Here is a 14,165-nt window from a genome sequence, read left to right on the forward strand (position 1 = left end):
TCATCTGTAGCAGAAAGATATATGACAGGAGATCAAATTTCATTGGTTAAGACAGAGTGTGGGGGCATTTCCGCACTGGGGAGGCAGAGGCAGAGAGGCAGGAGAGGCAGGAGAGGCAGGAGAGGCAGGAGAGGCAGGAGAGGCAGGAGAGGCAGGAGAGGCAGGAGGGGCAGGAGGGGCAGGAGGGGCAGGAGGGGCAGGAGAGGCAGGAGAGGCAGGAGAGGCAGGAGAGGCAGGAGAGGCGGGCAGAGAGAGGCAGGAGAGGCAGGAGAGGCGGGCAGAGAGAGAGAGAGGGGCAGAGAGAGAGAGAGGGGCAGAGAGAGAGAGGGGCAGAGAGAGAGGGGGGCAGAGAGAGAGAGGGGCAGAGAGAGAGGGGCAGAGAGAGAGAGGGGCAGAGGGAGAGAGAGAGAGAGGGGTAGAGAGAGAGAGAGGGGTAGAGAGGGGGGGCCGAGAGGGGGCAGAGACAGAGGGGCAGAGAGGGGCAGAGAGGGGCAGAGAGGGGCAGAGAGGCAGACAGACAGAGAGGCAGAGAGAGAGACAAAGGCAGAGGCAGGTAGATTTCTTTGAATCAGAGTCCAGCCAGTTCTATGTAGATTCTATCTCCAAAAGATAAATGAATAAGTAAAAAATAAATATTACTACTACTAATAATAATAAATCAAACTTTCCCCTCTAAATTAGAAGGTTTATTTTTACCCCTATATTTTTCTAACTTTCTAGGTGAACTAATTTTTAGTTCAGAGTGATATCTATTTTTCCCCTGAGCCTTTTTCCTCTTGTTTGGGATATTTATAGTTCACTAACGACAAAGAGGAGGCCCTCTTTATGTAGACTTGTAGTCTGTACACAGGTTGATTCTGAGATCCCTACAGTAAAAGGATGTTTGAGAATACACTGCTAGAATGCAGGCTTATCTATGAATTCCTGTAGGAAGATGCTGTAGAACCCAGCAAGTTCTACAGCAATGGATGATAAAAGGATGCATTGAAAAAACAAAACCTGGCCACTTGGTATTGGATAACCAGCTGCTTGCTCTTCCCTGGGAGACTGTTTCTCCCTCTCTGAAAATTCCTTAGGTGCCAATAGTCCTCTGTGTGGGGCTAGAGCTCCTGAACGTTTCCCAGTTTGCTTTCCAATGTCTACTATTGTTGTCTTTTCTAATCTCATTGGCTTTATGAGTATAGCATCTGACATTCTTAGGAAGAATAGTCTCTCAGCAAAGTCTCTGGTTTTCTGGCTACAGTTGTGACTGGGCTCCACAATTTGGCATTTTGATTAGTTATGGTTTTCTGTAATGTTACAAGATACAAGTAATGTTATCCAGACTGAGTAGGTTGTATTTATGTAATGTGTGTGTGTATGTATATATATGTATATATTTTGTGTGTGTGTGTGTGTGTATATATATATATATATATATATACACATATATATATATATATATATATATATATATATATATATATATATATATACACATATGTATGTGACAACACTTAATGAACAAAGAGGCCATGAATTTAAAAAAGAACAAGGAGGGGGTATATTTTGGAGAAAAGAAGGGAAGGGGAAAATGATGTAATTATAAATCTCAAAAAAATAAAAAAAAAATAAAAGTAGTGGTATTAACATTTTTTCTGATCATTGCCACATCCCAGTGGATTGTTTAGACATCAATTTGTAGGTCCCAGATCCCCAATGGGAGGGACATCCAACTTGCACTTGATTTCGGAGCATAAAATGTTTTATAAAATGGGGGTGGTGATGTGGTGGAAGAGAGCACCTCAGCTGGCCCATGTCAAGGTGTCCCTCCCCTACCTCCTGAGAAATTGGCCCTAGGACAGGCTAGTATAAAAGGGAGTTTTATTTTTGGGGAGTAGGAGAAGACCTGGAAAAAGAGTAGAGGCAGAGAGAGAAGTGAGATGAGAAGGATAGAAAGAGAGAAGGGAGAGAAGCAGAGAGGAAAAGGCTGGCTAGGGTCATGTGGGAAGAGAGAGAAAGAAAAAGAAGAGGAGAGGGAGGAGGAGGGGAGGGGAAAAGAGGAAAAAAAGAGAGAAGAGAGGGGAGGGGAGAAGGAGAAGAGGAGGGGAGAGGAGAGGAGAGGAGAGGAGAGGAGAGGAGAGGAGAGGAGAGGAGAGGGAGAGCAGAACAGTGGGGGGGGGGAGAGAGGGAGGAGGAGGGGAGGGGAGGGAGAGGAGAGAGAAGAGGAGAGAGAAGGAGAGAGAGGGGAGGGGATACTGAGGGGTCTTCTTATATGCCTTACTCCTGGCTCCTAACTGGCAGGGTGATTGTTGCTAGGTAATAGTTGGGCAGAAGCTAACAAGAAAGCCATTATATGAACATTCCCCATACCCAAGTGCATTCACAAATCAGGATTCAAATTTATTGCCAGATTTTTAAAAAGTAGAACATACTGTATTATTTTGAAAAATAAAAAAACAACTTAAAATAGAAACTCTTTAGATAAACCTTCAATACAAAGTCACTCGGTAACATTCTCAAGCAAATGAATTATGAAATAAAAAAAAAACCAAGAAATCAAACACTTGTGATCTTTATCTTGGACAAACATTTGCTTAATCATTTGAAATCAACCATAATTGTGTTTACCACAAGCTTTTTACAGATCTGCTTTGTTTTTACTTAAGATTTTTAAAAAATAATTTATTTCTACATATTTCAATTTATAAATCAAAGAGTATTATTAAAATTGTGAGCTTGAATTTCATAGTAGATTGTGGTATATTCTAGAAAAACACACTAAACTCCTCCTATATGGCCATTTAAGTGATTTTTTCCCCCGAATAATAATAATAATAACTAACTGTACATATTAATTTTTTACTGGATAAGCTACAGTCATCTCCTTTGGCTTTATTTAAACATACTGAATTTACTTGATTTTTTTAACTTAGGTTTTTTTTTTTCTTAAAAAAGCTTTATTTATTTATTTAAAAATGTATATAAGCACACTGTCCTTGAAACACCAGAAGAGGGCATCAGATCCAATTACAGATGGTTGTGAGCCACCATGTGGTTGCTGGGAATTGAACTCATGGCCTTTGGAAGAGCAGACAGTGCTCTTAACTGTTGAGCCGTCTCTCCAGCCCCCTTAGCATAGTTTTTATATTTATGCTTTATTTCATGGCACACATTGAAACAGTTTACAGAATAAAATAGTGGCACGATGCTTATGACGTTAATTTGTCCATTTTTTTTTTTTCATTTCCAGATGGCATTTGACTTTCATTGTGATGGTTTAGTTTTTTTATTCCCAGTCGGCCGTCAACATGCTGTCAGTCCAGCTCAGGGTTAAAGCAATGCTCACTGTTGACATCATCGTCAGTGTGCAGTTATTGCCCAGGAATTACCTTTCCTTTCTCACAGACCTTTTTGTTTTCCTTCGGGTTAATAGTTGCCTTCCTTTCTGTGTGTGTTTCTCGTTGTCTGTGTACTCACCCTTATCTCTTTTCAGCTTATCCATGAGGATGGTTTTATCTGCATGGTGTCCACATCGTAGATCAGGGAAACTTATAGTTTCCTATTCCTGGATACCCCACTCTTGTGGCGTGGTAGCAGTGTAGACCGAACTTTCCTTTAGGTCTGGAGCACAGCCATTATTCTGGAAGTTTCCATTTGCTCCCGCTCTTTGCCCTCCATCCGTATCTTGGATACCGAGGCTTCAGCTAAGCGCGAGGACCACCTGACCTTCCTGACTTTGGAGGCGTTTCTTCTTGCTTCCAGAATCCTGCCTGCCTGACAGGAATCCCAGTGCCGTTCTAACTCTTGTGGTACAACCCATGAGCTACTGTATCTCTTCAGAGGATTTCAGGATGTTCCTTTCATCCTTGACCTGGATGGGCCTCTATTTAGAATAAAAGTTTATGTGTCTTTCTCTCTCTCTCCTTGTACTTCAGTTATTTCTTCAGATTTATTTTTTAGTCATTTTAGTCAAATGTTGACTACATTAGTAGTCAATTTTGACTACATTAGTCACATGTTGACTACATTAGTAGTCAATTTTGACTACATTAGTAGTCAAACATTAGTGGTTTTGGTCTCTGAATGTTCCACGATGTTCTCTGCTCCATCCTTGAAGGACCTGGCTTTTATTCTTTCCTAGTGGAAGGGAGACTTCCTTCCTCAACAACCCACATGGCTTTTGTATTTTCTGGGTCCATCTTTGTTTCCCCTTTGCTTAGTTGCTTAGTCTGGTCTCCTTTTTCCTGATGAATGTTTTCCTTATGCCTCTGATAATGAAGGGCTGCCTTTAATGTTACAGAATAGACTGGAAACAGTTGTTGGAATTACTCTGTGTTCTAGCTAAGGCCATCACCTGGAGACTTGTAGCATGGTGGAGAATTCTTCAGAGATCTCGAAGTTGGTAACCATGCAGGCCTTGCTCCAAAGAAGCTGTCTCATGTCTGGCCCATCCCCCAGTCTGTCGCTGTGCCGCCACTGTGGGAACCATGTGTTTGGCAGGCTCAGGGGACCATATTCAATTTGGATTTTCACCCAATTCCCTTGAACACAGCCATCTGCTGCCTGGTGCCTAGTTGGCTGTGGTTCTTTTGGACTTTGAATCTGTGTGGGCACTGTGTGGGCAGGAGGGGGCTTGGGACTCCATCTTTAGCTCTGCAGGCTTCATGACGTTGACCTTTGAATTGGCCTTTGCTCTTTCTTTTCTCAGAGGTATGGAAAGTATGTGCAGGCAGGTCTGTACCCTGTGCTGCTCCTCCCCATCTTCCAAGGTGTCATTGCCAGAGCTCCTCCTTCTCTGTCACCACACCCATTCTCAGAGACAGTCCCTTCCTGAGTTTCATCAAGGCTTTGAGAACTGCAGGAGATAAAGAAGCATGATCAGTCCCCCTTTCAAACGGAAGTGGGCAGGTGGCTATGTCAATTGGGTATAACAGTAGGCATAGCAACACACTTCCTTTTTATGTTGACTCTGTAACTTTAAAAATATATCCTCAGCTTGTGCCAGGTTCCCTGGAAAAAAATAACTTGGGTTTAGAAGAATAGGCAGCTGTTCGCTGTGTTTTCCTTTCTGTCTCTTGTTCTGCTCAATCCTTTGACTTAATACTTATTAAAGTTCCATTTAACAGTTAGTAAGCTAAAAGCGTTTCCATCTTTCTGGACATTTTAGCTTGAGTGAGGGAGCATAAGACCCAGAGAAGCTGGGAGGAATGGCCTTGGGTCAGATCTGCTGCAATGTGGTATTTCTACCACAGCAACGGTGTGACCAGAACAATGCATGACAGCATTTTTGTCAGGGAGTAGAAGGAGATTTTCTGACTAACACAATAATCCAGAGCCTTTACACAGCTCTTTAACAATATCTTAAATACAATAGTTCTATCAAATTCTATCATTATCTGTCACAGTTGATTAAAATGTGGCCATTAGACTCAGTTTTAAGAGGGACTATGGCTTTATTAAAATATTATTGTACTATTAACTAAATATTATTGTATTATTAACATTAATTTTTAACTAAGTATATGGAATCCCCATATTTCAGGAAGCTGGATGAAGTATGTGTGTGTGTGCCCTCACTTGTCAATGCTACTCACAAATGTGCTGTAGCTGATGAAGCGTGTCACCACAAAGGGGCAGTCGTCACACGTCGGAAGCTGCCAGAGCCAGAGCTTGCAATAGCTAGCTGCCTGGATGGATTCATCATGTCTCCACAAAGGGGCAGCCTTCCCTGTAGTAGGATTTTCTTTGTGGAGAGGGAAAGTTTATTTACTTCCAGAAAAGAAGCACATATTTTTCAAATGATATCAGAGATGAATGGGGCAAAGTGAATTGAAAAACAAACAAACAAACAAACAGACAAACAAACAAGATAAAAAGCTGTGAGAACCCAGATGTTCTTCTTCTCAGTATATGTGTTGAGGCTGGCTTGCAGTTGTTTTTAGTAAGCATGCCAGTGGAGTTTGCTGTTACCCGGGAACAGTTGGGAGCACCAGCCTGTTCTGTGTGCATGAACTTAAAGATGCTTTCTCTTTGATTTCCCAATTGAATGCTCCTGGGCAGGCTATGCTGCTCCTTTCTAACCAAACCCAAAACCCAGTCTCTCTGCTTTCAGCATGTGAGTCTGTGTCTATTTGAAATCTACCATTGGCACACAGGCAATGCAGACATGGCTTCTGCATATTTTGGTGGCCTTTGAGGCACAGGCGGAAACAGACACTGGGTGAAGTGGTCTCCCCTTAGTGCTGTCACCTGCCACGTGGCACCCATCACAGAGCGGCCCTGGGGAACACATGCCCAAACCTACATTTCGTATTGCTTGGCCTTTTCAAATGTCCATATTTTAATGGAAAAATTTCACCTCTCCTGCTTCTTTGGCACCCAAATAAAGACAAGAAAAATAAACCACAAACTCATATGATAACAGGTAGTAATTTCAGACATGGGCTTTTTTGTATGTCTTAGAAAGTCACATGTTCCTGCTCAAGGGTGTATATTATACATGTCCTTGTCAAATGATATCTGGTTGATGTTGGTGGTAACAAGGCCATACTTGATTCTGTATGACATTTATCAAAGCTTGATGCTTACCAAATGCTACTGTAAAGCAGGTACCCACAGGGTGGATATAAAGCAAAAGGCCACAGCTTCTGCTCTCTGACTTAATGGACATGTGCTGCTTGACAGCAAGGAGAGCTGGACAGATGGGACCCTTCCTTCAGGAGTTTGTGGTGATGGTGCAGGGCAGGGAGGGCTAGAATGCATATGGAAGTACTGCATCAGTCAGGATGGGACAGGTTATGCTGCGACAACAAGGAGCCTGAAAGTCTCAGCAACTTAAGACAGTGGCAAACAGCAGACTGTGGGACAGATTCACGCATGTCTGTTTTTGTGTGTATTGTAAACTGTTAATGGTTCTTATATTTATAAAGTTTTTGTGCTTTTTAAAATTTTCTTTCTTTCTTTCTTTCTTTCTTTCTTTCTTTCTTCCTTTCTTCCTTTCTTCCTTCTTCCTTCCTTCCTTCCTTCCTTCCTTCCTTCTTTCTTTCTTTCTTTCTTTCTTTCTTTCTTTCTTTCTTTCTTTCTTTCTTTCTTTCTTTCTTTCTTTCTTTCATTTTACATCCTGACCACAGCTCCATCCCTCCTCTCAGCCCCATTCTTACAAATCTCTCCCCTCATTACTCCCTCCCCTACTCTTCAGAGAAGAGGCAGCCCCCCACTCCCACCCATGAGTATCAACCTGCCCTAGCACATTAAATCATTATGTAGATAAGGCTGGTCTTCAGCTCACAGACATTCATGTCTGTCTCTACTTCTATCTCAGCCTCCTGAGTGCTGGGATTTGATGTAAGCGCCCTCGCAGGCAGCATGAACTTTGTTCATTATTTATTCATTTTACATCCTGATCACAGCCTCTCTCCCTCTTCCCCCTCCCAGTTCCACCCTCACAGACCCCTCCCCTTTTTTCTACTTTTTCTCAGAGAAGGGGAGGTCTTCCATGGGTATCCCCTGCTTCCCACACATCCAGACATCCTGTCTGAGTAGGACTAAGCACATTCTCTCCCACTGAGGCCAGAAAAAGCAGCCCAGCTAGGGGAAGGGGATCAAAAGGCAGGCAACAGAGTCCAAGTCAGAGACAGCCCCTGCTCCAATAGGTTAGAAGACCTACATGAAGACCAAGCTGCACATCTGCTACAGATGGGTAGTGGGCCTAGATCCTGCCACTATATGCTTTTTGGTCTGTGGTTCAGTCTCTGTGAGCCCCTATGGACCCAGATTAGTTGAAGACCTCTGTAGGACTTCTTGTATTCTTGACCCATCTGGCTCTCTCAAGCACCTCCCCCTATTCTTCCATAAGATTTCCCGAGATTGCTTAATGTTTGGCTGTGGCTCTCTGATTTGGTCTCTATCAGCTGCTAGATGCAGCCTCTCAAAAAACAGGCTCCTGTCTGCAAGCATAGCACAGTATCATCAATAGTGTCAGGTGTTGCTTCTCTCCCATAGGTTGGGTCTCATGTTGGGTCAGTCATTGGTTGGCCATGCCCTCAATCTCTGCTCTATCTTCATCCCTACACATCTTGTAGTTAGGAAAAATTTTGAGGCAAAGGTTTTGTGGGTGGGTTGGTATCCCCCTTTCTCACTGGAAGTTCTGCCTGGTTACAGGAGGTGGCTACTTCAGTCTCCATATATCCTACTGCTAGGAGTCTCAGCTAGGGTCACCCCAAGAGACTTCTCAGAGCCTACCTTGTCCCAGGTCTCCAGCTTATCCCAGTGATGCCCCACTCCCACTGGTTTCTGTTCTCTTTCTTAGTCTTCTACTACGCCCCAGCCTATCCCCACTCCAACCCTGTCATACCCCCTCTGATCTAGATCCCTCTGTGTATCCACTTCAAATGTCTATTTTATTTTCCTTTCTGAGTGAAAATCACACATCCTCCCTTGGGCCTTCCTTGTTACTTAGCTTCTTTGAGTCTGTGGATTGTGTCATGTTACCCTGTATTTTATGGCTAATATCAATTTATAAGTGAGTACATATCATGTGTGTCATTTTGGGTCTGGGTTACCTCACTCAGGATATTTTCTGGTTCCATCCATTTGCCTGCAAATTTTATGATGTCTTTATTTTTAATATCTGAGTAGTATTCCACTGTGTAAATGAACCACATTTTCTTTATTCATTCTTCAGTTGAGGAATATTTAGGTTGTTTCTAGTTTCTGGCTATTATGAATAAAGCTGCTATGAACATAGTTGAACAAGTGTCCCTGTGGTATAGTGGGAAATCTTTTGAGTATATGTCAGAAATAGTATAGCTGGGTCTTGACTTAGAAGTATTCTGTTTTCTGAGAAATTACAAATTGATTTCCAAGGTGGTTGAATAAATTCACACTCCCATCATCAATGGAGTGGTGTACCTCTTTCTCCATATCCTGGACAGCATTTGTTCTCACTTAAGTTTTGAGTTTTAGCCATTCTGATGTGTGTAAGATGGAATCTCAGAATCCTTTGGATTTGTATTTCCATCATCACTAAGGGTGTTGAACAGTTCTTTAAATGCTTCTCAACCATTATGGATTCCTTCTTTGAGAACTCTGTTTGGCTCTGTACCTCATTTTTTAATTGGGTTATTTAGTTTGTTGCTTTCTAATTTTTTGAGTTCTTTATATATTATATATATAGTTCTCTGTTGAATATAAGGTTGGTGAATATCTTTTCTCAATCTGTAGGCTGCCATTTTGTCCTATTGATGATATCCTTTGTCTTACAGAAGCTTTTCAGTTTCAAGAGGTCCCATTTATCAATTATTGATCTTAGTGCCTGAGCTTTTGCTGTTCTGCTCAGGAAGTTGTCTCCTGTGCCAATGTGTTCAAAGCTATTCCCAATTTTCTCTTCTATTAGATTAAGTGTATCTGGTTTTGTGTTTAGGTCTTTGATCCTCTTGGACTTGTTTTGTGCAGGGTGATAAATAAGGATCTATTTGCATTTTTCTACATGCAGACATCCAGTTATACCAGAATCATTTATTAAAGATACTTTCTTTTCTTCCATTGTATGGTTTTGGCTTTGTTTTTTTGGTAAAAAAACCAAGTGTCTGTAGGTGCTTGGGTTTATTGCTGGATCCTGGATTCTATTCCACTGGTCAACCTGTCTATTTTTATGCCAATACCACATTTATTTTTATTGCTATTTCTCTGTAGTATATCTTGAAATCCAGGAAGGTGTTACCTCCAGAAGTTCTTTTACTGTACGGGATTCTTTTTAGCTATCCTGGGTTCTTTGTTTTTCCATATAAAGATAAGAATTGCTCTTTTAAGGTCTGTAAAGAATTGGGTTAAATTTTGATGGGAATTGCATTGAATCTGTAGAATGCTTTTTAGTAATATGGTTATTTTTACTATGTTAATCCTACCAATCTATGAGCATGGAAAATGTTTCCATCTTCTGATATCTTCAGTTTCTTTCTTCAGAGACTTGAATTTCTTGTCATACAGGACTTTCACTTGTTTGGTTAAAGTTACACCAAGATATTTATGGTTACTGTAAAAGCTATTATCCCTAATTTTTTCTCAGTCCATTTATTATTTGTATAAAAGAGGGCTACTGAATTTTTTTTGAGTTAATTTTATATCTAGCCACTTTGCTGAAGATGTTTATCAGCTATCAGAGTTGTTTGGTAGAATTTTTGGGGTCACTTACATGTACTAACAAATCATCTATGATTAGCAATACTTTGACTTCTTCCTTTCCAGTTTATATATCCTTGGTCTCCTTTAGTTGTTTTATTGCTCTAGCTGTAACTTCAAGTACTATATTGAATAGGTAGGGTGAGACTGTGAAGCCTTTTCTTGTCCCTTAGTGAATTTACTTTAAATTGGCTATTGACTTGCTGTGTATTTCCTTTATTGTGTTTAGGTATCCGCCTCATATCTCTGATCTCTCCAAGACTTTTTTTTTTTTTTTTTTTTTTTTTTTTTTACCATGAAAGGGTGTTAGATTTTGTAAAAGGCTTTTTCAGTGTCTTATGTGGTTTTTTTTCTTTTAGTTTGTTTATATAGTGTATTACATTGTTGAATTGTTGTACATTGGACCATCCCAGAATCCCTGAGATAAAGTCTATTTGATCATGGGAAATGATGTTTTTGATGTGTTCCTGGATTCAGTTTGCCAGTGTTTTATTAAGTATTTTTGCATCAATGTTCATAAGATAAATCAGTCTGAAATTCTCTTTCTTTGTTGAGTCTTTGTGTGGTTTAGGTATCAGGGTTACTGTTGCCTCATAGAATGAGTTTGGCAATGTTCCTTCTGTTGCCATTTTGTGGAATAGTTTGAGAAGTTTTTGTATTAGTTCCTTTTTTGAAAGTCTGATAGGATTTTGCACTAAAACCATCTGGCCTGGGCTTTTTGTGGTTGGGAGACTTTTAATGACTGCTTCTGTTTCTTTAGGGATTGCAGGACTATTTAAATTGTTTACCTTATCTTGATTTTGCTTTGGTAAGTAATATCTAACAAGAAAATTATCCATTTTGTTTAGATTTTCCAATTTTGTAGCGTACAGGCTTTTGAAATAAGATCTAATGATTCTTTGGATTCTCTCAGTGTTCATCGTTATGTCTCCCTTTTCTTTTCTGATATTGTTAATTTGGATTCTGTCTCCTGCCTTTTAATTAGTTTGGCTAAGGGTTTGTCTATCTTGTTGGTTTTCTCAAAGAACTAGCTCTTGGTTTTGCTGATTCTTTGTACTGTTCTCTTTGCTTCTGAGTGAATGATTTCAGTCCTGACATTGATGATTTCCTGTTGTCTACTCCTCTTGGTTGTATTTACTTCTTTTTGTTCTAGAGCTTTCAGGTGTGCTTTATATTTCCTAGTTTGAAATAGCTGCAATGTCTTTATGAATGCACTGAATGCCACTTTCCTCTTAGCACCATTAAAAAAATGAAAGCATTGTGTCCCATAAGTTTGGGTATATTGTGCATTTATTTTCATTGAATTCTAGAAAGTCGTTAATTTCTTTTTTTTTCTGTCTGCCTTTTCCCATTTCTCATTCTGTAGAGAGTAGTTCAGTTTCTGTGAGTTTGTAGGCTTTCTGTAGTTTCTGTTGTTTTGAATTCCAGCTCTAATCCATGGTGATCTGATAAGATACAAGAGGTTATTTAAATTTTTTTTTTTTTTTTTTTTTTTTTTTTTTTTTTGTATCTGTTGAGGCTTTCTTTGTAAGGAACTATATGGTCAATTTTGAAGAAGGTTCTGTGAGGTCCAGAGAAGAAGGTATATACTATTTTTGTGTTTGAGTGAAATGTTCTGTAGATATGTTAGGTCCATTTGATTCATAACCTCTGTTATTTTTCTGTTTAGTTTTTGTCTCAATGACTTGTCCATTGATGAGAGTGAGGTTTGAAGTCTTCAATTATAATTGTATGTGGTTTGATCCTTGATTTAAGTTTTATTAATGTTTTCTTTTACAAATGTGGGTGCCCTTATATTTAGGGCATTAGATGTTCAGAATTAAGATGCCATCTTGGTGTATTTTTCCTTCAGTGAGTGTGATGTGCCCTTCCATCTCTTTTGATTAATTTTCATTGAAAGTCTAATTTGTTAGATATTAGAATGTTGACTCCAGCTTGCTTCTTAGGTATGTTTGTTTGGAAAACTTTTTTTTTTCATCCTTGTACTTTGAGGTAATGTCTATCTTTGTTACTGAGATGTGTTTCTTATATGAAGCAGAATGAAGGATCCTATTTTTGCATCTATTGTGCTAACCTGTGTCTTTTTACTGGGGAATTGAGTCCATTGATGTTGAGAGATATTAATGTCCAATGATTGTTAATTCTTATTTTGATGTTGGTGGTGATTGTGTGTGTGTGTGTGTGTGTGTGTGTGTGTGTGTGTGTGTGTGTGTGTGGTGTGTGTATGTGCTTACTTGCTTTTCTTCCTTTGGTTTGATGGTGTGGGTTTTTTTTTTATTTCCTTGCTTTTTTGGGTGTAGTTAACCTCCTTGGATTGGAGATTTCCTTTTAGTATCTTTTGTAGGTTTGGATTGATGGATAGATATTGTTTAAATTGTTTTTTCATTGAATATTTTGTTTTCTCCATCTATGGTGATTGAAAATATTGCTAGGTATAGTAGTCTGAGCTGACATCTGAATCTCTTAGATTCTGCAAGACTTCTGCCTGTTGAGGCCCACACTGCCTGGCTTGGGGGCCACTGTGTCCCACCCGAGCTGCTGCTCTGGTCTGTGGGTCAGGGTCTAGCAAGAGAGAGAGTGGGGATGGAGGGGGAAGAAACAGAAAGAATGGAGACAAGCCATAGAGTCTGATCAAGGATCAAGTCTCTAGTCTCCTGTCTCCAGTCTCATTTATTGCCTTGTCTATTTAAAGGAAATCCTTGGTATTTATAAGCACAAGCAGGGGAACACAGCTGAAGACTCTTTATCACGTGCCTTGTAGCCTCGGATACCATGTGCACCTTGCAGCTGGGGGCACTAAACAACAAAACAAGATATGTGGGATAAACAAGATATTTATCAGAGTGTGCTCAGCTGTTGTAGGCTGTTGAAAACAAGTCTCTTGTCAGGGTATATGGCTCGAGATTGCTGCAGAGATGATAGCTGCTTTCTGCTAGGAGTCAGCTCCCAACATCTGTCCAGGCCTTTCTGGATTTTAGAGTCTTCACTGAGTGTGTGTAATTCTGATAGGCCTGCTTTTATATGTTACTTGGCTTTTTCTCCCTTGTAGCTTTTATATTTTTCTTTGTTCTGTATATTTAATGTTTTGATTAGTATGTCAAGGCAAGATTTCTTTCATGGATCAATCTTTTTGATGTTCTGTAATCTTCTTGTATGTTTATATGCATATCTTTTATTAGGTTGGAAAAATTTCCTTCTATGATTTTGTTAAAAATATTTTCTGGGATTTGTAGCTGGTAATCTTCTCTTTGTTCTATTCCTAGGCTTGGTCTTTGTATAGAGTTATATATTTCTTGAATGTTTTATGTCAGGAACTTTTTAGATTTATTGTTTTCTTTAACTGACATATTGATTTCTTCAATTGTATCTTCTACTCTTGAGATTCTCTTTTGTCTCTCATATTTTGTTGGTGAAGCTTGGGTCTGTTTCTGTTCTGTTCTCTTCTCTAAGTTTTACATCTGCAGGATTCTCCCAGTTAGTGTTTTCCTTACTGCTTCTATTTCCATTTTCAGGTCTTGAACAGTTTTATTCATTTCCTTCATCTATTTGATTGAATTTTTCTGTATTTCTTTAAGGGATGTATTTATTTCCTCTTTAAAAGCCTCTATCATCTTTGTAAGATTGAAATTTAAGGTCATCTTCTTTTGCTTTGGCTGTTTTAGGATATCCAGGGCTTGCTATGATAGAATAGCTGGACTCTGATGGTGTCATATTGCCCTGCCTCTTGTTGATTGTGTTCTTTTTAAAAATATTTTATTTAATTACATTTTAACGTGGCCTCTAGCCATCTGGTTGTCCCTGGTATTTGTTGGAATAGCATGCTGTTCACCTCTGCTGGCTGTGTCCCAGGTGGATCTGAATGTTCCTGGAGCCCCACAGACCTCCTTGGGAAGGTAGGCAGAGACATAGGTCAGAAGACAGAAGTCAGGAAAGAGTGTGCAGCTCACCTCTGCTGGCTGTGCCCTAAGTAGACTTGGCAGGCAGGGGAGTGGTGGAGGAAGGGT

The 14,165-nt window shown here is 40.0% G+C and overlaps 1 protein-coding gene across 3 annotated transcripts in view; it reads left to right on the forward strand.

Annotated features, from left to right (window-relative positions):
• Positions 1 to 14,165, forward strand: part of Nek10 (NIMA related kinase 10) — a 176,329-nt gene that overhangs the window by 56,081 nt on the left and 106,083 nt on the right. The window lies entirely within an intron of this gene.

The sequence above is a fragment of the Arvicanthis niloticus genome, chromosome 3 (genome assembly GCF_011762505.2).
Source record: "Arvicanthis niloticus isolate mArvNil1 chromosome 3, mArvNil1.pat.X, whole genome shotgun sequence".
Taxonomy (NCBI): domain Eukaryota; kingdom Metazoa; phylum Chordata; class Mammalia; order Rodentia; family Muridae; genus Arvicanthis; species Arvicanthis niloticus.